This window comes from Ptychodera flava, chromosome 20, assembly GCF_041260155.1.
Source record: "Ptychodera flava strain L36383 chromosome 20, AS_Pfla_20210202, whole genome shotgun sequence".
NCBI classification, from domain to species: Eukaryota; Metazoa; Hemichordata; class Enteropneusta; family Ptychoderidae; genus Ptychodera; species Ptychodera flava.
Window position 1 is genome coordinate 17,030,915 of NC_091947.1, and position 24,599 is coordinate 17,055,513.

The 24,599-nt window shown below is 37.4% G+C and overlaps 1 protein-coding gene and 3 long non-coding RNA genes across 5 annotated transcripts in view; 1 reads left to right on the forward strand and 3 right to left on the reverse strand.

Moving 5' to 3' along the window:
* Positions 1–24,599, reverse strand: part of LOC139120177 (cubilin-like) — a 56,846-nt gene that overhangs the window by 10,875 nt on the left and 21,372 nt on the right. The gene's annotated exons all lie outside the window — the stretch shown is intronic.
* LOC139119631 (uncharacterized) lies at positions 13,630–15,679 on the reverse strand. The gene is made up of 3 exons (XR_011548960.1): positions 15,520–15,679; positions 14,756–14,919; positions 13,630–13,869 (listed from the first exon to the last, which is right to left on the reverse strand). It is a non-coding gene; the product is annotated as an uncharacterized lncRNA (long non-coding RNA).
* LOC139120178 (uncharacterized) lies at positions 20,620–23,952 on the reverse strand. 2 transcript variants are annotated; one of them, XR_011549056.1, is made up of 3 exons: positions 23,113–23,639; positions 21,459–21,570; positions 20,620–20,930 (listed from the first exon to the last, which is right to left on the reverse strand). It is a non-coding gene; the product is annotated as an uncharacterized lncRNA (long non-coding RNA). The 2 variants fall into 2 exon arrangements; XR_011549055.1 differs by adding an exon at positions 23,660–23,952 and having other exon boundaries at positions 20,648–20,930; positions 21,459–23,235.
* LOC139120179 (uncharacterized) lies at positions 22,316–24,366 on the forward strand. Its single transcript, XR_011549057.1, has 2 exons — positions 22,316–22,356; positions 23,947–24,366. It is a non-coding gene; the product is annotated as an uncharacterized lncRNA (long non-coding RNA).

Below are 24,599 nucleotides of genomic sequence, written 5' to 3' on the forward strand. Positions count from 1 at the left end.
GATATCTCCATTATCACTACCAGGATCCAAACTTGTAATGTTACCCGACTCAGCTCTTAGCACTTCCAAGCACCTTGGTTCTATGCAGTACATAAAACGGAATTCGAAAACAGATGTACCGGCTGAAGCATTGGAATTTTCTTGCCTACAACTGTACCTAGACATTGAGCAAGTATCATGACAATAACTGCAATAAGGACAGCTGTAAGTCGCAACTAAGAAGTTGTTCATTATATTTGAACGGAGTGTATACTGCGATCCATCTTTCATTATATTTGAATATATATTGCAGTGTTACAAATAATCCTGGACCATGAACTTGAATAGTCCTGTTGAACTTTTCAGTTATTACTTTATTATTACCCTTATTTTAAGGGTCCGTACCAGACTGTTATCATACCTTATCAACTACATTAATGTGACTGATATGAATACATTGTATTGTATTTGTGATGTAAATATGTTCTAGTTAAATTTATGTTTCTGAAGGAAATATAAACACGATTGGAACTAATATGGAATAATTGGATGGGAACGTAATGCCGATTTAATCTGCAAATATAACCATCTACTTTTCTATTTAAATACACGCTTGTTTTTAATGAGTAATATTGCAACATTCAGCTATAGGGCACCTAACACTTTTGAGAAATTTAAAAATTATGAGGATGCAATTATCTCAAATTAGTTCCAATCGTGTTCTTATTTTGATGATACTTTCAATTTTGTTTTAGATAACGAGTACATTAAAATTTCTGTTTGTTCTTAAAATATATTGAAGTGAAAAAGTTTTTATTTGCCAACACAACACAGTCTGTAGATATGCAATGTCATTGTTGATGAATGATTGTAGTCCATACTATTCAAGCAATAAAGCACACCTAGCGACGGTATACCACGAGATTTTGACCAGTTCACGACATATTTGCACGAGCGATAGCGATAAATGAAGTGACCTGGTTAAAATCGAGTGGCATACAGTCGCTGGGTGTGAGTTATTGCTATTATTATCATAACAGTATTGGAACGTAAGAAAAGGAGGTTTGCTCTTGCCGACAGCTCGCGTGTGTTCTAACCGTGGTATATCACGAATATACCACAGTTCCTTTCACGTTTCGACCAATCGGATCGCTGCATTTGCGCCATCAATATACTGGTATGATGTAATATTCGATAATAAACAAAACACGATTGGAACTAATTGGAGAATTGGATTTTCATATTTTGCAAATTTCTTAAACGTGTTAGGTGCCATATAGCTGAATGTTGCAATATCGTAAATTACTCATAAAAAATAAGTGCGTAATATAAAAAGAAAAAAAAGGTGAGATAAAATTTGTAGATTAATTCGACATCACTTCACAATCAAATTATCCCAAATTAGTTCCAATCGTGTTACAATAGCAATTTTTTTTGGATGTAGAACGCGAAATTGCATCCTATAAACGGAACAGAAACACAGGAATGTATACCAAATATTACAGCCGGTGGATCTTTAACACGTATGAAAATATTGGCTCAGGTAGACAGTGTTAATACATGCGACCAGGCTGCCGATATAACGCCACTATGATATTTAAGATGATTAAGATTATAAGTGTGGCTGGTTTGTCAGTTAAGGTAATACCGATAAACATGTGACATATTTGAATATCTGAAGCAAATTTCTGAATGTGCGGTAGATTATTTGTTTTTGGTGCGAAAGTCCGACCTGTGATCATTAGCATACACTGTATATCGGTACTGGCTGTGACTGCAAGGGAACTTTGCCTGAGCACTAACATTTATACCGTAGCTTAACAGTCCAGACAAACGTTTTGTCTGTCACCAAACCGGCAAAAATTCCCCTTAAATAGAAGTATGCAGGTTTTATCATAATGTCAACAAATCTGAGTCGGGTCATTGCTACAAACCTGCATAAAAAGCCATCAAACAAAAATATTCTAGAAGATTTAGAAACTTTTAAGCTAAAACAGCAGAAAATGCCTAAAAATACAGTTTTTGCAGATTTTTTAAAGCTTTGTAAAAACTAATAAAGCTCATCCTCACAGACCTTTATATCAAATTTCAAAACAATCTAAAGAGCATTTTTAGAGAAAAATAATAAAACATTGCCCCTAAATACAAATAATGCAAATTCCAATATGATTACAACTAGGCAGTCCAAGGAACTTAAATACAAGTTTCAAATCAATCGGAAATGCGACTTTAGAGAAGATTGTTTGACCCAAACCAGGAAAAAATAATTGACCAAATAATACAAATATGCAAATATCACTACAATTTGAGCAAGTCTAAGATCACCTCTTGCGACCCGTGTATAACTTGAAACCAATCGGACAAACACTTTTCAGAGAAGACAAGGTGTAGTGATGTAATTGTGGTACACCATTCAGTGACATCCTGAGGATCTGTGAATCCAATCAAATGGACATGAGTACACTAACGGAATTAAAAAAATCTTGATGACATTAATATTTATTTCTTACCGACAGCTTCGTAATTAATAATAACTCCGGTTCCTTCACCAGTCCGATACTTTCTATACAGGATTGTAACACTATTTCCGCTTGCTAAGACAGGGGGTGCATATGTTGATTCATAATTCGCAATAAGTGGAAATTCTAAAAAAGAAACATTCAATTACAAAAAGTTCTAAAAGTCGTTTCTTGTAAAAAAATAATAATATATAGACATGAAAAGAAATTAGTAAGGTATGAAATTATATTAATGATTAGAGACTTTCGTACAACGGGACTTTTAAAAAGTCACAGTCTGTATGGAACATTTTCAGGTCATTCAAACATGATTTCACATTTATGATTATTCAGAAGGATTACTATTTGATAACTTACTCGTGGAGGGTCCATCGTAAATATAGAAATGATCATCGACTGTGTAATACGCCATGTCGAAGAAAGGAAATTTCAGATACACCTGGTATCCAGAGGGCACTTGGATATAGCCTTTCCATTTTACCTCTTCTCTCATTTCTCTGATGGTTCCACTTGAACCGTTGAAGTGTTTAAAACGCCCTACGATTTAAATCAGATGACTTAAACTTAAACTTGATAACGAATGTCTATTTTCAATGTATTTAAAAACAACCTCTGCACAAAAGGTAAATGTAATGCTCTGAATTTCAACATTCTATTCAAAATTAAAAAGTTTGAATGAACACTCAAGACTTGGTCGACATTCCTTACAAACTTTGTAAGTGTGTTGCAATGGCATGATTTTGAGGTAGGACATTACTTTCATGTGTGCTTGAAGTATACAGTAAGATGTGTATTTTCAATGTATTTAAAAACAACCTCTGCACAAAAGGTAAATGTAATGCTCTGAATTTCAACATTCTATTCAAAATTAAAAAGTTTGAATGAACACTCAAGACTTGGTCGACATTCCTTACAAACTTTGTAAGTGTGTTGCAATGGCATGATTTTGAGGTAGGACATTACTTTCATGTGTGCTTGAAGTATACAGTAAGATGTGTAGAGATTATTAGTATTACAATCCTTATCTGAATAACCCCAAATTTGTCGCAAACACAAAGGTTATATCAAACTTGCCATACCATTTTACACACGCTACAGAGAACATAAATTACATTAGGAAGCATTAGTAGTACACATACAAAATTTTGACTGATTGATATTCTAAATGGGTACCTTTATTGCACGAGTTGAGTGAAAGTAAATCTTAAACAATGTCACGAAAAATATCCGTATGATTCAAAATTGTCTGAAAGAACGAAGATCGATCGAAAAAATGCACGATGAATGAACAAATGAATGAAACATCGAATTATCATTGATTGGCCACAGCTGATGTATTGATTTATTGATTGGTTGATTGATTGGTTGGCTGAAACGTTGACTTCTGTACGCTTAGAAAGTATGAAAAACTATCCACACGGGCAGGATCGACCATACCTTCTTCATATTCCACCTGGAACCCCCTGTGACCTTGAACGTCGCCGCCACTTTTAAACCGAATGTATAAATGCCTCCCACTGCTCAACATCAGTTGGTCTGGATGCTTGCTGCCACAGTAACGACCGAATTCGGGTGCTCTTTCGGTATCCCCATCTCTGACTTCAACGTACTCATCCCTGAAACATTCGAATGACGCTATCTAAGGAAGTGTCAACGCCATTCTGTGGCTTCAATATAATCTATCATAAAAGTAAAACCTATCAAATATTGAAAAAGCGCTCGAGTAATTTTTTTGTCTATAGTTATCACATTGTTAAAGTTTTCTCACCATTTAGAGGTTTACTTCAACTAGATAAGTAAACAAATCGATATTATTGAAAAAAACCCACATAAATCAACATACACATTAAAATATGTTAGGATCGTCTACAGGTAAACAACTGCTTAACAAGCAATGGAAATGAAACATTTTCAAACAAGTGACCATAAATCACGCAATTAACTTACTGGCAAGCAGCATCACCGCCAATATCGAAGTCTGTGAAGTTAAGCAATAGTGGATGTTCTCGTGAGTTGATCACCCAGATACAGTCCTGGTTTGCCGGGGATGAATGAGGGTAATTGTGCGTTGTAAGGTTACCAACTTTTGGATAGAAGCTCCTATAACTTGGGGCGGGTTGTCCAATATTAATTCGTTCCTCACATGTAGGCCCTATTTAATGAAAAATACGGTTGAATACAATTTACATACTTCACTACAAAGTTTGGGAACAAGTAGTTGATCAATATGCGCCCTAAAGATATGCCCGTGCCGACAGGCTAAGTAAACAATCTGCTGCAGAAACTGAGCTATGTCTTTGCTATGAAGGCAACACAAGTATTCATTCTAAATCGAGAGACGCCCTTACCGTTCGTATAAGTAGCAACGCAGTTTGTTAAAGGAGACAACAGTTATAATAAAACAAGGTAGTAACCATGAACGACATTTAGAGTCGGTACCTCCGAACCCTGACTTACGTTCGGCGTAATAGAAGGCTTCGAAACCAGTACCTGCTCTCCATGCCGTCTCGTGTGCATCAAAAGTCACCAGTAATTCATTGCCGGAGGACAGAACTGGCGGTGCATACATCCCACAATAACGGGCGAGTGTTCGGGAGTCTGAGGTGAAAGTGAAAGAAAGCAGGTGCGAAGGAAATAGCTTCGCAATATCTTTTGAAATACCATTTGTGCAACAATAGCAAGTAAATTAATGACAGTTTGACATTCTCATTGCAACTACAGAATAGAGGAGAGTAGCAAGCAGTCTTTGAACCGGTCCATTTTATGATCATGTGCATATTACAATCGTCACACTTCGGAAATTGCCATAATTACCGAATACTATACTGTTGATTGGAGAAGATGCACTTTATATGATAATTTAAACATTCATAATTATCTTCTTACAATTACAAAGAGTTTACAAGAGGTTGTAGATATTTAGTATAATATTTCTTATGTTAAGCCTTTATGTGAAGCCGAAGTGTGGTGCATAATCTTCTAATATCTTAAAGGGACAATGACTGTCACTTTTGATAATATTTTCACTTTTTTCACATTTATTCATCACCCAAAAGCGTATTAAAATATACGGTATAACCCCTTTCAATATGCATTGTATAGATATGTAATGTAAATGTTGACAAATGAACAAGAATTCTGACTTAAATTCAGTGTATGACACTAAACATATACAGGCTGTGTTGCCGAGTTTAACACTACATATCGGCACGATTTCGCTGAAAGTAAGATAGGAAAATGTACCCTACAAAATAATATGTAATTGTATAATATGTAATTGTCACAATTAATTAATGAAGCTTTCATTTGTTAATGACTGAATGACTTAATGGTAACAAACCGTCACGTATCAGCCCCTCCCGGACGATCACCATACCAGTGTTTGAACTGTAGTAACCTCTTGACCAGCAAAATGACCTGTCGTCACCGTCGATGTGAAATTCTTTGAATTCAAGTCGTATTCTGAATCCACTTGGCACTCTGATCTTCCATTCACACATTGCTTCGACATATTTGTTCGGGAAGTTAGGTGTGGCGAATCTACCCTCCAGAGCGCTGAAATCGCCGTAGCAATCTGAAGACGAGGCATTTTCATACGTTATTGACCAGACAAATAGCACCATTCCTTGTCGTGCCAGTGGTACACGTAATTCTGGTCACGCGATTGAGCTTACCAGCTTTATCTTCGGTTGAATTTTTGGCGGAAAGTCTCCATCCAAATTTATCTTGACTGAGCGTATCATGAGTATGTATTACATCGGTTCGGATTTAATTGTGGCCAGAAGGGGAAAAGTGTCGTTCCTCGGATTTGTTTGGCAAAGGCACAGAGGGAGAGTAGCAAATTTTTTAAGAACCAGGGAAATCTTTAACTCGGGCCATTGTTACTGATGACTTCATTTTATATACTGTCATTTATCAAACTGTGTACAACCATCGAGGCATTATATATATATATATATATATATATATATATATATATATATATATATATATATATAGGCAGTGTTATTTATAAACTGTCATTTAACAAACTGTGTACAACCATCGAGGTATATATATATATATATATATATATATATATATATATATATATATATATATATATATATATATATATATATATATATATATATATGTGTGTGTGTGTGTGTGTGTATATACGTACGCTCTGTGCCGAAGTTCAGAGGTTGCCATAAAGCCATCATGGTGATAACGCATTTTCTTTGCAAGAAAATAATGGCTGGTAAGAAATACCTTAAAATATTTCACTTATCACTATAACTGGTATGTTTTCACGATAACCGTATAACAATGTATGTATCCGCTGGCTGCACTTGTACATCATGATCAGGTGTAAACAAACCTATTGTTTTCTTATAATTAAATAATTCAAACAACAGGAACAATGGTCTCTGGTGAAGCATAGGGATATTTTTATTGAGAAAATATTTGCGGATGATTTCGAAACATTTCTTCAACAATTTAAAGTTCAGTAAGAAAATACACGTCGGGGAGTCCAAGGGACAAAACTCAAATTCACCCTGGCATTGCAACTTACGGCAACTTACCTCCTGCCCTATAGTGTGCTCTGAAGCCAGTCCTCTGATCCACTTCGTTGGAACTGAACTTAATGTATATATCGCCATCGATGGTTATCATTCCAGGTATAGCTGTACCGCAATACTTGCCGTAAAGTGGTGACACGTCCCTCCGACCTTTCCGGATTTCCAAATAATCGTTGCTAAGACAGAATTATTAATGCATAGAGTCGGAATTTTACTCTCTCTCTCTCTCTCTCTCTGTTTCTGTCTGTCTGTCTGTCTGTCTGTCTGTCTGTCTGTCTCTCTCTCTCTCTCTCTCTCTCTCTCTCTCTCTCTCTCTCTCTCTCTCTCTCTCTCTCTCTCTCTCTCTCTCTCTCTCTCTCTCTCATTGAGACAACCAATGATTCTCTCTCTGACTGCATTATTTTTTGCTTCTGAGAGATCAGACGACAAATAAAAGTGACGATAGAAATTACCCAAACGTAGATGATGGTGACTTATGCTGAGTCTTCTTGCACGGATACCTTCATCCACTCAGAAAATGTCAATGATAGCACTGCGCCACAGGTGATTTTGAATAACATATTCGTAAGGTAACTGTGATGTCGCTCAAATGATTGAAGACCTACCTCATGTTGCGCGACCATGTGAAAACAGTAACATATTTCCTTATTCCGCATGTTATTCCGAAGCTGTAATGACACATTGACGACGACGGAGAAGAAAATGAGAATCAAATGAATCAACAAGTCTTAGAATAATTACTTGCAGTTTTCAGTCTGTTCTAGGTCGAAGTATTCGAAGATTATGCTTCCTTTGCCTCCCAAGGGCGGCTTAAAAACCCACTCACAAACGATACTCGGTGGATATAATCCTCTGCTTCCGATGGTAGGAGTTTCGAAAGAAAGCATACTTAGAGAGCGGCGATATCTTCCACCACAGTAAAACACCAGTGGACCTGAAGAATACAAACATTTGCACAGTTTCCCCCGCCTTCCCACGAGTAGTTCTGTTTTTGCGAATAGCTTTCTACACAAACAGCTTTGTTTACTTTATTCTGTAGATATTGGAATGGAACTGTAAATCCATTCTCTTACGAATACTGAAGAGCAAATGCTGTTTATAATTCTAAAGCGATTCTTAAGTTGTCATTGTCCACTGTTTCTTATAGAAGTGTTTCAAGTTCATCTGCGTTATCAGAATCGTAGAGAGGTAAGGCGCGAGCGAGAAATGTCATAGCTACAGTAACGAGGCATGAGTAATTACTCCCGGACATGGCCTACCGTTAACCAACCCCCTCTCTGTCTGTCTGGCTGGCTGTCTGACTGTCTCTGTCTGCCTGTCTGTCTCCATGTCTCTGTCTATTTCTGTCTCTTATTTCAGACGCTTAATAAATCGCCCGAGGGCAAACACGGTACAAAATGCTGTACATGTTGCCGTCAGTGCGTCTTAGTGTGTGAACGAAGACTGAGGGTAATTAAATGTATTCGTCCCGCTACGGGGCGTTCTTTGCATTGACCGTCACTAGCCACGCATGTCTTTACTGACTGATAAGCTACTGTATATGATGCTTTCATTCGTACATCGACAAAAAATAATTCTGATCTCAGGCTATCCTGACACTGACAAGTCAACTTACTGTTCTCTCCCAAACATGCAACAAATACCAAAAGGATGACGTATCTCTTCACGTGCATTGTGAGCTCACAGAGTGATCAGATGTCGTATGATGGTGCCGGCGTACTATTGTATTTGGCGAGCTCGAGTCCAACGCCTTCTTTGGCAAGAGTGACGGCGATAAAGTCGCACGGGGTAGGTGTATGGTCGCCGTGGTTCGTGCAGGGTTATAGATAAAAATTCACCTTGAGTGTCAGAAGTAAGACAGCAGGTCCACCTTGCTGTACATCGGTATGCTTATCCTTTTCACCTTTTAAGCCTGTTTTCCATTCGAGATTAGGACCACTAGTCTTATTTGTTCATGATAATCCTATCTGATGACCTTGCCAGATTTAGAATTGTTATAAAGACAGATAAGCCTATATTTTGTTGACAAGCCTTACTTGCTTTTAGAACTTACCTAACCGAGAAAACTATACTGTTACTTTGAAGTTTGACCAAACCGATAAATTAGTTCGAATTGAAAGAGTTTGATTGATTGAGAGAGAGAGAGAGAGAGAGAGAGAGAGACTGGGACAGACAGACAGACAGAGACAGACAGACTTATACATAACAGAGATAGACAGACAAACAAAGACAGACAAACAGACAGACAGACAGACCCTTGGCTCGGCATAATTCGAATAACATATTTAAAGTGCGGACATATTCGTGATCACTGTTAACAATACTGTGTTAGGTCTTAGTGCAGCCCATGAGATATGTAGAAGATCGTTCAGAGGTTGGAACACCATATTTCTCTTGTAAAGAAGGTTGAGGGCAACTGCATCTAACGACCGACATTTAGAGGTTGTTGTCGAAATTTTACCGATAAGCTCTCCGTAGCTCTTATCTTCTTTTATGACGACAGCGTCATATATAACAAACAATAAGTGACATTCAGATAGCATATTTTGAACACAGGCGGCGCTCTCACGACAATAGTCGTCGATTTCTTGCTTTGTCGAGGATCACGTGTCGGCAAGAGATATCTGGTAGCGTGAGATCGAGTATGTCAATGACCGAAATACCTGTAAGTATATCTTAATGTAATCCCCCATGAATCTAACTTATTTAAAACGACACTTTACAATGCCAATTCATGTGGCAAGTTGGTTGTTTTCAAGAGAGCACCCATATCATAACACAGGTTTTCACAATGAAGAAGATTTATTTTTTTGGTTTAAAATGACGGTGGCTGGAGTGTGTAAAATTGGTGTGTTTTCGTGTTTCACTACATAACCTCATCCCTGCGTGAAAGTTTGACTTTCCCTTTAGATCTTACATTGTATCTGAAACCCGCACAGGACCGGTGCCACCAGACATTATCATGACCTGTGAATCTCACTGACAGGTACAAATCAGGTACATGACGTGAGGCATATAAATACGATAGATAGAGGGATAGAGAGATAGATAGATAGATAGATAAATAGATAGATAGATAGATACATACATACATACATACATACATACATACATACATACATACATACATACAAAAATACATACATACATACATACATACATACATACAAACATACATACATACATACATACATACATACATACATACATACATACATACATACAAAAATACATACATACATACATACATACATACATACATACATACATACATACATACATACATACATACATACATACATACATACATACATACATACATACATACATACATACATACATACATACATACATACATACAAAATGCAGATACATACAAATATAAACAAATAATCATGAATATAGTACAATTATAGATATGCTTCCGTTCTACTATCTGTGGTTATTTTGGCGCTTCACAACATTTAATGACGCATAGACACTTGTAGCGCATCATCAATACTTGCATTTAATGTCACTGGAACAGCTTTACTATTTACTCACTGACTTACGAGTACGCAATCTTCCCATGTACATACTGTAGAGCTGTAAAATGGTTTATATCGCCGCACTTACTAGCATCATACTGCGGCATAAAACCTTTGTCCTGACCACTTTCATCGTTCGAAAGCGAATGTACAAAGCATTAGCAGATGCCACTATAATATTCGACATCTCTGCCACAAAATGTACCTATTAAGGGATCCTCCAATGATGCCCCTTCTCGCACTTCAAGGTAATCCTTGCTGAGATAAATAGAAAAAGATGTTATACATAAAGAAAAGTCATCGAATCAATGGGCAATGTTCACGACTCCTTCATACCTTCATTCTGGTATTTTGGTCGGTATGCGTGCACCAGTCCTATTTAAAACCCATTCAAGCTCTCACTATGTTTAGTACATTAAGAATTAATATGAAATACACACTGAAGGTGAAGATATGTGCGTAACATAATGTGTAGTTTGCACAACATATACCACAAACATGCCAGGAGCTGTGGTCAAGCAGGGGTCATTGAAAAATCAATTTTCAATTCCAATTTTTTTATCAATTTTTTTTATCATTATTTTATCAAATTGAAATTGAAAGTCATGGAAATGTTTACTGTAGCAAGCACCCAGAAAGAAGAAGAAAACTTAAGTCAGCAGCATTCAATATTAAATGTATAGAGCAACATTAGCCAGAGTTTTGACCGCTAGAGCAGATTTCATATCGAGTGTATATATTTGTTTACTCTACCCCAGTCAATGCTGAAATTCAAAGTAAAAAATACGACCTGAAAGAAGAAAGGGGCACGAGACCAATTTTTGTGTAAGAATGAAACATCTTTAGTGATTACTTTTTTGTGTTATGTAAATACTCAGGTATGATCTCAAAACCTTAAAGGATTGTAATCGATATTTTTATTCGATTGTGTCCCGAAAATTTCGAGTCACACAAACTAATGGGTTGTCCGAAGCACGACAACTTTTCTACATGCATTGTTCTTGATTCGGCTGCCGTCTTTCCACTGAAAGTCGTGGAGGGTTAAAATGATGTTTGCATCCGGGTTTTCTGTGATGATATGCCACACGCAATCCTGATTGTAGGGGTACATAGCCGGATAATGGGGAGATGCCATTCTTAGAAAGTAACGTGAGTGGGAACTGCACAGGCAGGGAATTTGTCCTTTGGTTCTGAGATTTAAACAGCAGAGGAACAGCCAGTGATGTTGCGTTAATTTTGTTTTCTTTGGAAAGTGACGATAGTGGGAACTTTACGAGAAAGAGTTTATCCTTTGGTTCTGACTTGTAAAAAGTACATCTACAACTTACACTGCATGTAGTATTTGAATTCGGAAGATGGGGGCTCAAAGCATACATATATGTAGGTCTACAATTTAGTATATATGAGCTTTTGTCAATATAAAATCAGTTGTAATTATTGAGCGGGCAGTAAAATGCTAATGTTACAAAGTTTTTATGACATAATGTCTTTCGTTACTCATTGATATAACATTCTGTGCATCACAAGATCATGCAAAATTCTGGCATTTAATGCACCACACGGTTTGCAACAAACTCACAAAAAGTGTAAATAATTGTTGTATCCCTGCCCTGTAATTTTAGCAAACTTAATTACTTATGCGTTGTTCTCAACACTATCTGATTCGCTGTTTGTCCTTTAGAAAGAATCGGTTTCCTAAACGGTTCATAAAATTATCCACGGAAGGCTATTTACTAATCTTAAAATGGGTAGTGAAATTAACGATTGCCGAAAAGACAGCAGACTTTGTACATAATTACCCTGCCAGGCTGCATTGTTTAGAATCTAGCTTTGTGTGAAGTGAGCCAATCGAGACACTGAAATTGCCATATTGTGACGGGCCAAACGATGTATTATTTCAAGCAATGTTTGACACTGAACCATCTTTTTGTGAGTGATCAATGATGTGGAGTAATATTGATTAAAGAAATCCGCTAATGTATTATTTCCTATAATTCTTCTTACCTCCAATGTATCGTATCTGAACCAATAGTGGGATTGACGACAAGATAAAACGAAGTTGTATTTGGTTATCCGATGCTCTAACAGTGGTGTGTATATCCCTATCGTAGTGGCCAATACGCTCTGAAAAGAAAATAATGTCATTCATTAGATGTTTTATATTTTCTTGTATCTGTCTAAAATGTATTGCCTTTACGAAATACCCTAAAGTAACGCCCTTAAATATCTTAAAGTTGGTTTGCTATAAAGAAAACGATGTATATTTCTATTTCCTCTTTTGCTTCCTATCAAGCTTACATAACAGTGCCAAAGTGTATAACGACAGTAAACAAGAGTAGCGAGCTATTCATCGCCTGGTTCACCCTAGATACACAAAACGGCCCTATATTTTATACTCCTATTCTAAACGTTATATCCCTTGTTCTGAATTTTTATTACTTTCGTTCACGAAAGACGAAAATACGATCGACTCTCGGAGTGTTGAATTTACTCCGTTATATGTAAAAGTCTCCCAGCTACGTCCATCTTGAGATCACGACCTGATACAAGAAGTGTCACGCAGAGGTTGTTTTGGATTGATTAATACTTACTTCTTTCGTAAAACAGAATTCTTTAAATCACTATCATGTTCATCCTGTTCATCCGTCAGGAAGCCTCCGACCTACTCCAAATCATCATCATCATCATCATCATCATCATCATCATCATCATCTTATAATTCCAGACGTTATATCACACCTAAGTACCTCTATTAATTTAAACGTTTGATGTTAAAATTCCATATTTAACCCTGCAATACTTTCATGATGATACCCAACCCTAGGTTTTTCAGTGTTTAACTTTAACCCTTTACAGAGCTTTATACACTGTCATCAAAACGGGTGCAATTGTTTGATGATTATCCCTCTGTATGCCATGACGTCTATTGAGTGGCATTATGTACGTAACGTGTCGTTCAACTTCATCGTTCATAGTGTTACTTGTTTTATTGTTACCCTGTTACAATTACTATACCATTAAAAACCGACTTACCTCCCGTCAGCAAATCTATCACTTGAATATACCCTCTATTTTGCCAGCTTTCTTCCTTAGTGATGTTGTCAAATCGAAGCACGGCTCTATATCCCTCGGGAACGGTGACGTTGTACAAACATCCCCTGTAACGAAGCCCGCCCTCGTTTCTGAAAGATGGACTTAGAAATGTATATCGGAGGGTCTTATGTCTTGGATCCGTTTTAATAACACCATTGAGTGACCAGAAAATGTTGTATTCGCAGGCTGTGCAGAAACAAAAAGAGAAAAAGACAATAACTTCACATGTCGGTCGCTTATCACTGGACGTTAACGACTTTAATTTACATATGCAAATATATATATATATATATATATATATATATATATATATATATAGTGTGACAAGATTACATCTCCGTAATATTTTAGCAAATTATGTCTGCATTGTATAACACTCTAATTATAATAACATCAAAATAGGACTCTCCTTCCCAAGCATTTGAAGCAAATTCATGTTAAATTTACTAAAATCTAATCAAAACTACAATCTGTCAACTTCGTTTTCGAACGCTTTGCTCCTCGTTCCATGTTCAAAAGTCAATTGTCTTGAATTATGAACTTTTTGTATAGCTGGAGTAAAATGTAGTTCGCTGCCATGTCATGCTAAATTTGACAAGATACATAATCATCATTTGCTCAACGGCATAAATAAAGAAATTGCGGCCGACAAATACAAGAGTGATTAGAATAATCGTTGTTTGTGAATATATTGTTCACAAGAACATCTTTACGTGATTAAATAGTTTACATAGAGAGTGAGAAAGTCAGTTTATCTAACTGTCGGGATGGCTACATCACACAATAGTCTATCAATGTCTATGAAAAATATATTCGATGCATATTTTTTTTCCAAAAAAAATAGAAACTTCATGACACAGTGACCTTCTTTTATAAAAACTATGTCATTTTTTTAGAGTCTAGCTATGTTGAATATCATTACAGTACGTTTTCTGTTACGCACAATCGTATAAAATCTTCTCTGTAGAGGGACTGACATGTTTGATCATTCTATCACCTGAACATGTCCTAAATAATCGGTAAAAGATTATTTGCAATAAATATCTTGCGAGATTGGTAGAAACGGGCAAACCTGAACGATATTCTGACATGAAGCTGCCCCTTTCTCCATCGTCTCGTCTAACACTTGATGTAAATTATCTCACGGGAAACACCCAGGGTATACGATTGCCGCACAAACGAGTCACCAACGGAGAATCTTCATCTGCGCCGCTCCGGATTTCGATATATTCCTCCCTTAAAATCGAAAAGTATGAAACAGCAGATAAAAAGGCACCTATGAGGCTGACCACAAACCTTACGGTATTGTTACGAGAAGATGTGTAAATCAAAGAAGTGTGGAGATCTGTGGTAGTGGGAAATTTTGCGTAACTTTGTAGTGTGGCAAGCATTTAACCATTTATCAAGTCCGTACATCGTGAAACGGCACTGCTTCCGACATCGTGTATTTTTTCGTAAACGTTCTGTCTCAGTCGGTTAAAAAGTTTTCAAATGTGAGTGCAGCTGCAGTTTTTGGAAGGCGTCTCAACGTTTCACCCTCAGAAACCTGTCGTCGGTTGGTAGTATAGTTACGTTCACTGTAAGACACGAAGATAGGTCCAATACACAGTATCATTCAACGTAAACAAGTTCTTTAGCAGGTCAAAATAAACCCTCACTGCAGAGAAAATGGCAGAGGATGCATCAGCACATCCGGAAAGATGTATCACATATTCGTTTCACAGAAACTGAAGTTCTGGCCTTTGCAATTGTCCATATTTCAACTAAATTTCAGTTCCGTCGGATTCAGAATTTTTTTTGCATTTCAGAGATATGCAACGTTTTGGTGCGCATTACCTGCAGTCAACACTGTCGAAGAGATATAAAATTGCCTGAATTCCAGCACCACATTGATTTGCACTTTCTTGCGTGTATAAATAATCCACTCATACACGGCATGTTCTTGAAGTTCTGCTGAGTTGATTTGTTTTCCGTCCAGCTGTCACCTTCTAAAATTTCCTTGAACCGGTTTCTGAAATCGATTTTTCATAAAAAAAATTAAAAGACTGAAGTACTTGTACGTTTTTCTCACTAATTTCATTCTGCGATGGTTCATTAATCGATGGTTGATTAAGATGTAGTGATAAATTTAAGATATTCTTAACTCACCTTCTATTTTATAACTAGCATGGAGCCCTTTAAACTTCTCTGGGTACAGTTCAAAATCTAACTACAACTCAAAGTACAGCCTGACGGCGTTTGTCTTTGACAGAATCGGGTGAGCATAGGTGTGCAAGAAGTAAGCTATAATATCGTCTGTAAACCAGAAGGGGTAGAATGAGAACCCGTGTTAGTTTAGCCATATTCGTCAGCAGATATCGTAATAATCGTATCTATTTGATAAACGTGTATGTTTTATCAAGTCACTGAGGTACTTGTTTTCACTGCATGAAAACGCAATAATACAGATAAATTCACATTAATGAGTTGACTGTATTATTGAATAATACACGTGAATTCACATGAATCCACGTGAATACAGGCTTGCTGAATACAAGCAATGGATTAATAACTGTATTCACCTGTATATGCACTCTTCAGCTAAAATACAGGCAATAATCCATGCAAATACAGTAAGTATTATTGGCTTTTCATGCAGTGTTTACATTTGACATAATGTAGAAATATAAATTTTACTATAACCCACACGGGATTTGAACCCCCACACACTCATGGCAACATTGCCTTGCTGCTAGGCCTCACACAAAACCAGTCGGCCACTGCTTCCAACCCAGTTTTGAGCTACTGCATGTTTTATAAGCGTTCTTGGATTTCCGTTGCAAAAAGAAAGATTTTAAATTAGTTAAAAAGACATCCAAGCCATGGTAACTATTAGGAAAAGTTTAAATTATCGGCATTTTAAATTAGCGAATTTAGACTTAGCTAAATTTGCTAAAACAGGTTCTAGCTACAAAGACATGTTTTACAGTAATCATCTACCCTAATGTTTACCCTTGTCACATACTAAAATAGGTTAAATAGTTTTCAAAACATAATAAGAAAACTGCTTCAAAAATAAGGCTTATATTATCTGAAAATTTCAGAGATTGTCTCTGCATGTATTTTTGAACTGTTTCACGTCGGCGGATGTATGTCCGTGTATATAAACGCTTGACATATCATCTAGTTGATCTTTACATTTACATCATTCGAGAAATTTAGATTACTCTCTGCATTCCTTCTTTTCCGAAAGGGTCCACAATATCAGCGAGCTTTCCAATACTGAATGATCTAATACATGCCTATGAAGATTAAGTGTGGATTGAAAAAAGCGCCAATTCAGCAATAGCACTAGATATAAATTGATAAAGATGCAAAACAATTTATGTTTTCGAGTACCTCCAGTAAATCCTTCATAACGATCACTTTGCCATAGATGTCAGTAACCGTCAGACTTAGGGCAGGAAACTCCATGTAAATGTGATGGTTCTCGGGAGCTTGGATGAAATACGTGGCTTTGTTTGGCTTCTATTCAACGATGTCACCAGTTGTAGCATTGAGGTAAGTGTGGGGTCCTGATCATGAGCAAAATATGGAATAAGATGTTCATTGTATTTCAAGAGATTGAAAATTTGAAAAACAATACCAAGCCTTAGAAATGAAAACTAGAGTAAGATAATACAAGAGAACCAAGTGTGAACTCATAATGCTGCCGCCGTTTCAGGGGCTGCAGTAGACAAATACACTCTTCGAACCAAATGTGATTTATGAATTTATGTTTTTAAAACATGCTATTCCAGCGTATTCTGAACAGAAGAAGAGGAGATATAATTCATGTTCTCAACTGCCGTACAAATATGAACTAGAAAATATCTCTTCTGCCACCAAGTAGCCTTCCCTTATCCCTAATCCCCCTTAGGAAAGCTCCCGGTTTCCCTTCTTCCGACAGAAAAATTCCAATATGGAACTCTTCCCACTACAAACATCCCTATAGCACTGGTATATGTTGCATTGCTTTCCTCTTCCTGTCTGCAAAGTCAGAAAACGTGACTGAATAATACTTTAGTCCCCGCAATTTGAAATCCCATCACTGGCATTATGGCATCAATGTGCACGTGCTTCCATTTTCATTAGATGCACATAGGAAAAATGCACAAGCAAGCTCAAAAAGAATCCTAAGCACTTTGATTAGTTCTGTACACGTCATATCTCATCTTCGTTGTAGGTAGCGATAAAACCTTTGTGCCCTCAATAGTTTTCACCACTATTGAATTTTATGAACAGATGTTTTCCGCTTGATACTATGCCAGGAGGAGACATGGAACTACAGTAACGGCCAAAACTTGGGGTTCCTGTCTCATCAGCGTCACCATAAAACACTTCAATGTAATCTTCCCTTAGAGCGAAATAAAAATATGCAGACATACGTAAAGTAAATGAGTAAAGGAAACCGTTCGTATATTAATTTCAGTTTGTATGTATGGTTGCCTCTCCCTGGGCAAGTACATATTTCATGGGTTTTTTGGGGAACTTCTCCTTTGCGTTCGTTCGTTTGTGTGATTGTTGTATTTTTGTTTATTTGTGTGCCAATTGTCTGTAAATGTTACTGCCGCCCTCTATTTTGCATATTAATCCAGATTAACACCGTAACGAACTCTAATAGGAAATTGATGTACTCTGGTAATTTTGTTGTTGTTATTGTTGTTGTATTTTGTTTTTTGGCAACACAAGAGAAGAGATGGACAATTATACTATGACGGGACAGTAAAAACAAAATTATTGTAATATCCTTAAGAAGACATAATTCTTTGTGACAGTTCCTTCACATTATGTTATGAAGTATTGCACACCATATGGGAATAAATAAGTTGTATGAATGTGTACCTGCACTCTTCTGACTTGGCAATGTCAAATTCTGGAAAAGTCAAAAGTATCTTGTTCGCCCTCGCATTGATTGTCCACGTACACTGCCTCTCTCCCTGATAGGGATCTGGAAATCCAATACTGGACACGTTGCCCGTGTAGCGTTCGTTCCATGAATTATAATATGCTCTTTGCATGCCGATGACGATTGTGAAGTCGCACGAAGACGCATCTCAAAATCAATAAAGTAAATTTTAACTACATCACGGTCAACTTCACCTTCATATATATCCAAGTATGCATACGTATTGGTAATTTTCGTCCAAACATAGCAGGAACTGAATCCAAAACTGCACGTTACTCATGCATCCATCCATCCATCCATCCATCCACCTACAATGCATGCATACGATCACTGGCTAACATTTCCAGTCAGTCAACCTTAAACCTACCCTAAACTCACTCATCTCTCTCTCTCTCTCTCTCTCTCTCTCTCTCCTCTCTCTCTCTCTCTCTCTCTCTCTCTCTCTCTCTCTCTCTCTCTCTCTCTCTCTGAGATAACCACCTATTCATTCATTCACCATCCATCTACCTTCACCAACCTACTTCCCTTAGGTCTGTGTACATCTGCTCACTTGTCTGGCCCCTATCTATTTATGTGTGTTAATTCACCTCAATACTCGCTTTCCGCTCCTTCGTTGACTAAATACGCCCATCCACAAAACAAATTACAGTTGTACCCGACGACAATGTCTCACTCATCCGCATGCTCTCCCTCTCGATCTCTAGAATACCCTACCACATACCTTACCTCATGATCAAGTACTATTCACTCTCTCACTCGGTTACTCATTCACTAACTCATTAACTCACTCACTCAGACAATCCCTAATTCACTCATCAACCCATCTCTCTACTATTTTAAGATGGGCACAATCTATCACTGAGGATATCACTCAAAGAGTGACACTTTTCTGTTTGATAGATGAATATGATCACCAAGCATTAGCCCTTTTGCTTATAATACAATTATCAGCTCGATCGCTACAGTCACATCGACCCGAATGTCATATCAGACTCAATGTGAAAATTCTTACCGATGGCAAAGTAGAAAGCTTGGAATCCCTTTGACATGACGTCATCATTCGCATTTGTTGTTTTAAATGAAATTTTAAGTCGGTTCCCCTTAGAGATGATATCAGATGCATAGTTTCCATGGTAACGGGCGATAATAGGCGATTCTAGATCTGTAGAATCTGTGTTTTTTAGTCACCTTACATGCTGAGATAACGGGATAAACATGTTGAAAAGCATTAACACATAAGAGAATGTAATGGTAGCATGCGTCACACATCAGTTTCCAGAAAACCTTTCTCGTGTTGTAATATAACCATGGAGTTTAATCTTAGTTGGTGACCACTACCTATTTGACTTAGAGATTGATATATGGCGGGTGCCACACGTGGGACAGGATGCGCTTACTATTTTCGAAACACCTAACATCTCTTCATGGCATTTTGGCAAGAGGTCCATATATCTTTCTTTCATGAATTTGACTTTGTTGTGTGTACCGGTGCTTTACTGTCTTTTCTGTGCTGTTTTGTGTATATGTTTATAACTATACTAGTTAGAATCTGTTGTATTATGAATTTTGACCTAGTGTTATGGATAACGGATATGATTGTTATTATTTTGATAGGCATTCTTCTAACAAAACCAACCATTAGCCTAAAATCCGTCGCGTATAATTATCATATCAGATCCATAGCCATAATATCCCGAGTTGTGGACGTCCATGAAGTTGAACTTTAAGCGAATGCGATGTCCAGACGGAACCTCGATGCGCCATTCACAATACGTGTCTCCAGGATAAGGTGAGGGATATCCAAGAGTCTCAAACTTTCCCTCCAAACCCTCCAAATAATGGTAACAATCTGGAATGTAAGATGGAAACATACAATAACGCCACTTTTGAGCCATTTGCACTAAAGAGTTTTGACAAAACTCTCGGCTATAGAATATTTTTAGTGTCATTTGCAAAGGAAAAAATAGAACAAGACCTTTTTTAAGCTTAGCAAATATTTATGGGCTTTAATCAGACAATGTTGCTTGACATGTGCTTGCAATATCAGAAGACTTCACATATCATCAGTATTGTTGGCTCATACCCTAGTCAGTGACACGTGACTAATTACAAAGATAAATTTAAACCGTGGCTATTGTTGAACTTACCTCCAACTCTGTAGTTTGCCATGAGTATAGAATCACTGTTTATGTCTTCGATGACGAGCCTAAGAAACCATGGTCCGTATCTGGTGATCACTTTCGGAATTTCTGTACCACAGTATCGGCCATAGAGAGGTGACGTCTCCCGTTTACCCTGTCTTATCTCAAGATAGCTGACACTGGAGTTTTGGAGGAGGAAAGAGGAGAATAGCTACCACAATTTGTGTACTGTAGTCAGAATGAGATGTACATGTATGATGCAAACGATGAAACGCTTTTTTGTCTGTTAGTCATTATCTAATATTTCGGCTATACAACCATGTGACCCTGTATAATTTTAAATCTTTGCTCCGTAACACATAAGAAAAACAAATAACCCGGCAATTTGCGAAAATTTGCAAAAGATTTGTAAACCAAACATAAAGTAGGTGTATAGAGGCCGTTGCATAAAAACACATCTCGGCCATCCTGAGTAGACAGCGTGATACAAAAATTGTTGGACTGGTAAGTGTTCTCAAGTAGAGGACCCAATAGGTGAGGTGGCAAGGACTTTGGTATAGTTAAGTCAAATGGTTTTTCCCTAAGCGAGAGCAGACATCAAAGCCTGTGTTCTAAAGGTCAGAACCTCTGCAGAATGCAATATTATTTTTTCAGACAGGATAGTCTCTACTGTCATCTAATCCAAACTTTTCTCATCATAGTCATACCCTTTGCCGAAGATTGCGTTTTGTAGTCTTGTGAATATCAGCTATGTCAAATATTGCCAAAACTTCACGCATAGAAATCTGCAGGATGTTAACAAAGCTTTGCCACTCATTTCTGAAAATAAAGACAAATATTTTAGGTGACTGAATACACGTTAGGCAAGTTCAAGTACTTTACGAATCACATAAGCTTTGAATATCAACATCAACAGTTCTCATAATCTAAAATCAACTGCAAACCTGCACCTGGTATCAGATGTTGGATTAAACTTGTCGACAACGATGGTAGCTGCGTCTCCAAGGTCGAAGAAACCAGGAACATTTGAGACTACTGTTCTGATCTTTAGTGTTCTCAGCCAAAGGTGATTTATTTGACGAAATAACCAGATCACTTGACAGTTTTCGCCTTTCACCTGCATTCAGACATAGTCCCCATGTAATTGTTGAGTGTATACCTGAGTTCATTGCCACTGACACGTGCACGATTGTCGTGATTTGCTTTCAAAATTCAAAGTCGCGTGCGATGTACGTGCATGATGGAGTGTACGTAGTCTCAACTTCTAGACTTTGTTCACTCCGCTCTTGCATAAAAATTATAGAAAAGTGCGCCACAAGCGTTGGGGAGTGTGACTTGGCGTCGAGTCGCGAAGCATGTCGCTTCCGCCAGCAGCACACTTTATTGGTTTAAATTCCGTCAGCGAAGCGAACAAGGTCTGGAAAGGGAGACTGGAGTGTGCGGAAAGGATGTAATACACCGAAGTGAGCTCAGCGCACAAATAAAATCACGCCAATAATGAGTTGTCCAAGCACCATAATGCATACTACGCAAAGTCAAGCAAGCAGAATGCGACACGTTTTTGTTTTTGCAGAATCTTTTGATCGCGATGTCTCCGTTAGGCGGGTAAGTACAATTATTTTGTGTTCGAATCCGTGTGCTCGAATTTACTTGATATGTCCGATACCTTTATAGTGGAAGCTTTTTAGCCTTGGAAGAAGGTGTCCCATTTTAACAGCTTTTCGCGATATTTCTTTCTTGTATAAAGTCTCTGCGACATTTGAAAGAGTTGTCGGACGTTATGTAATCGAGTTATTAACTATTAAAAGCGGATACATTGTAAAATAACATGTGACAGCTTGAACATTAGGGCCAAGGCTTTCAGTAACTGGGACACTTGTAAATGTCTACCATTGAAAACACTGGCTTGATCACATTTAACAAAAGAATATTTTAACTATGTAATGGTAATAGAAAGGTTAGCAAAGTAAACCATAAAACCCGGAAAATAATAAATAATTGAAAAAAAAATAAAGACAGCCAATTGTCCAACAAAATATTAGCCCCTTTGTGTTAACATTGGAACGAAAAGCGGCTGATGAAATATGTATAGAAACACAGGAACTTAAAACTACCTGATGGAACATTGTATACTTATTACCATTGTTATGTAAAACAACATTGAACCCCTGCTCTATGCTCCCCTATCTTGAATAAGCTAAAAACTACGGCCTTCACACATTCTAGTTTTGCCAAACGACCTCGGGTCGCCTTTCCTTATCTGATACACAAATCTTCCAATATTGTCAAACTCAACTTGTCAGATGGTTTATTGTGGTATGAATTAGAGATCGAGGACTTACATTTGATTTGTGCACTCACCTGTAAGAAAGAGCCGGAAAAGCAAACATATGATAGGAGTCGGTGGTGCGTACATGACTAGGTCCCCTGGATGGGCTGAAACTTTACGCTCTCCAACAAGGGTTGCATCTGCGTGTTCATTCACTGTAAAGATATAAATGGCCTCCGTGCTAGGCCAAATGTGTAGGAAATACTGCCACTGATGATAAGAATATGTTTGCTCTAAAAGGTCAATCATGGTGTAAACAAACCGCTCTAACCGAGTCCACATATAACCTCTCGCTGGCGCATTTCCAGTCCGTGTCGAATGACGTTTGTTTGTTTTACTTTGACAACTCTGTCAGAAAACGCGCCGACATTTTCACGATCCGTAGATAATCAATCTGCGGACCATTCTTAACTTAGTCTATTTTTATACTCTAAACACAACTCTGAAAAAGAGGTTGGACACAATTGGACTAAAATCAACTCAGTAGGTTTCATACGACCTTATTTATCAAAGATATCAAGATATTACTTAGTTTGCTCCCGGCAACAGGTCAATGTCATCGAAGTTAATGGCACGAACCTTTCAACTCTTTGAGATTTTGATTGACGCTCTTCCATGTATTATCCGACAGTGTCGGTGACGTACTTGCAGATACACTGTCACGTAAATCTCAGGGGAAGAAGAAAAGTATTCAAGCAGTTATTTTTCATGTTTGCAGGTTGTCATATGCGATAAAGCTTTTCCAATTTGGCCAGATAATTCATAATATTTTTGGCAAAATAGCAAAAACCTGCCGATGGTTTCATTGAGTACACAGGTTTGCTAGAGCAAGTTTACTGATTTCAAAAGTGTGCCTTCCTTTACAGGCAAGTTCATACTGACATCTGTACCAGCTGCAGCTTGCTGTCACTCAAGGACAAGAATATGTTCGAGAGAAGAAACTCATGTTTACTGTATTGGCGGTGTGTAAGATGTCAATGCAGAAAGTGTGACAAAAATGCCCTCGTTCACCGTAGTCAAACAATCGCGGGGAAATTACATAGAAGATTCACCATCCACACTCTCTCTTTGGGAAGGGAAGGGGCGTAAGTTTAATGACAGATTGCTAGAATTTGATAAAAATGCCTGTCGAAAGACACTTGAGGTGCACAAGTTCTTTGTGTATCGAGTTATTAAACTAATTTTACGATGCATCCTTCTTGGTAATAAATGAGAAATGTGTGATGGTCACCAACGTTACTGATTTTACTAAATAGGTTGAAAATAAACCTCCATGTTATATTCTATTGATGAGCGCTAAAGAGAACTAGTGTTGGTGCTTTACAGGAATCAATTGGTTACTATAACCTGCTTTGTGAACTAGCGTTCACATTTTTCAAAAAGTGTTTTTATTGAAACTGATCGTAATTTTCTATTTCTGAATCCCGAACTGCACTCATAGTCACGTGCTATTGTGTCAATCTTTTATTCCTGAGAGATATTTTTCATGTAACAGTTATACTCTCACCATCATCTTCTT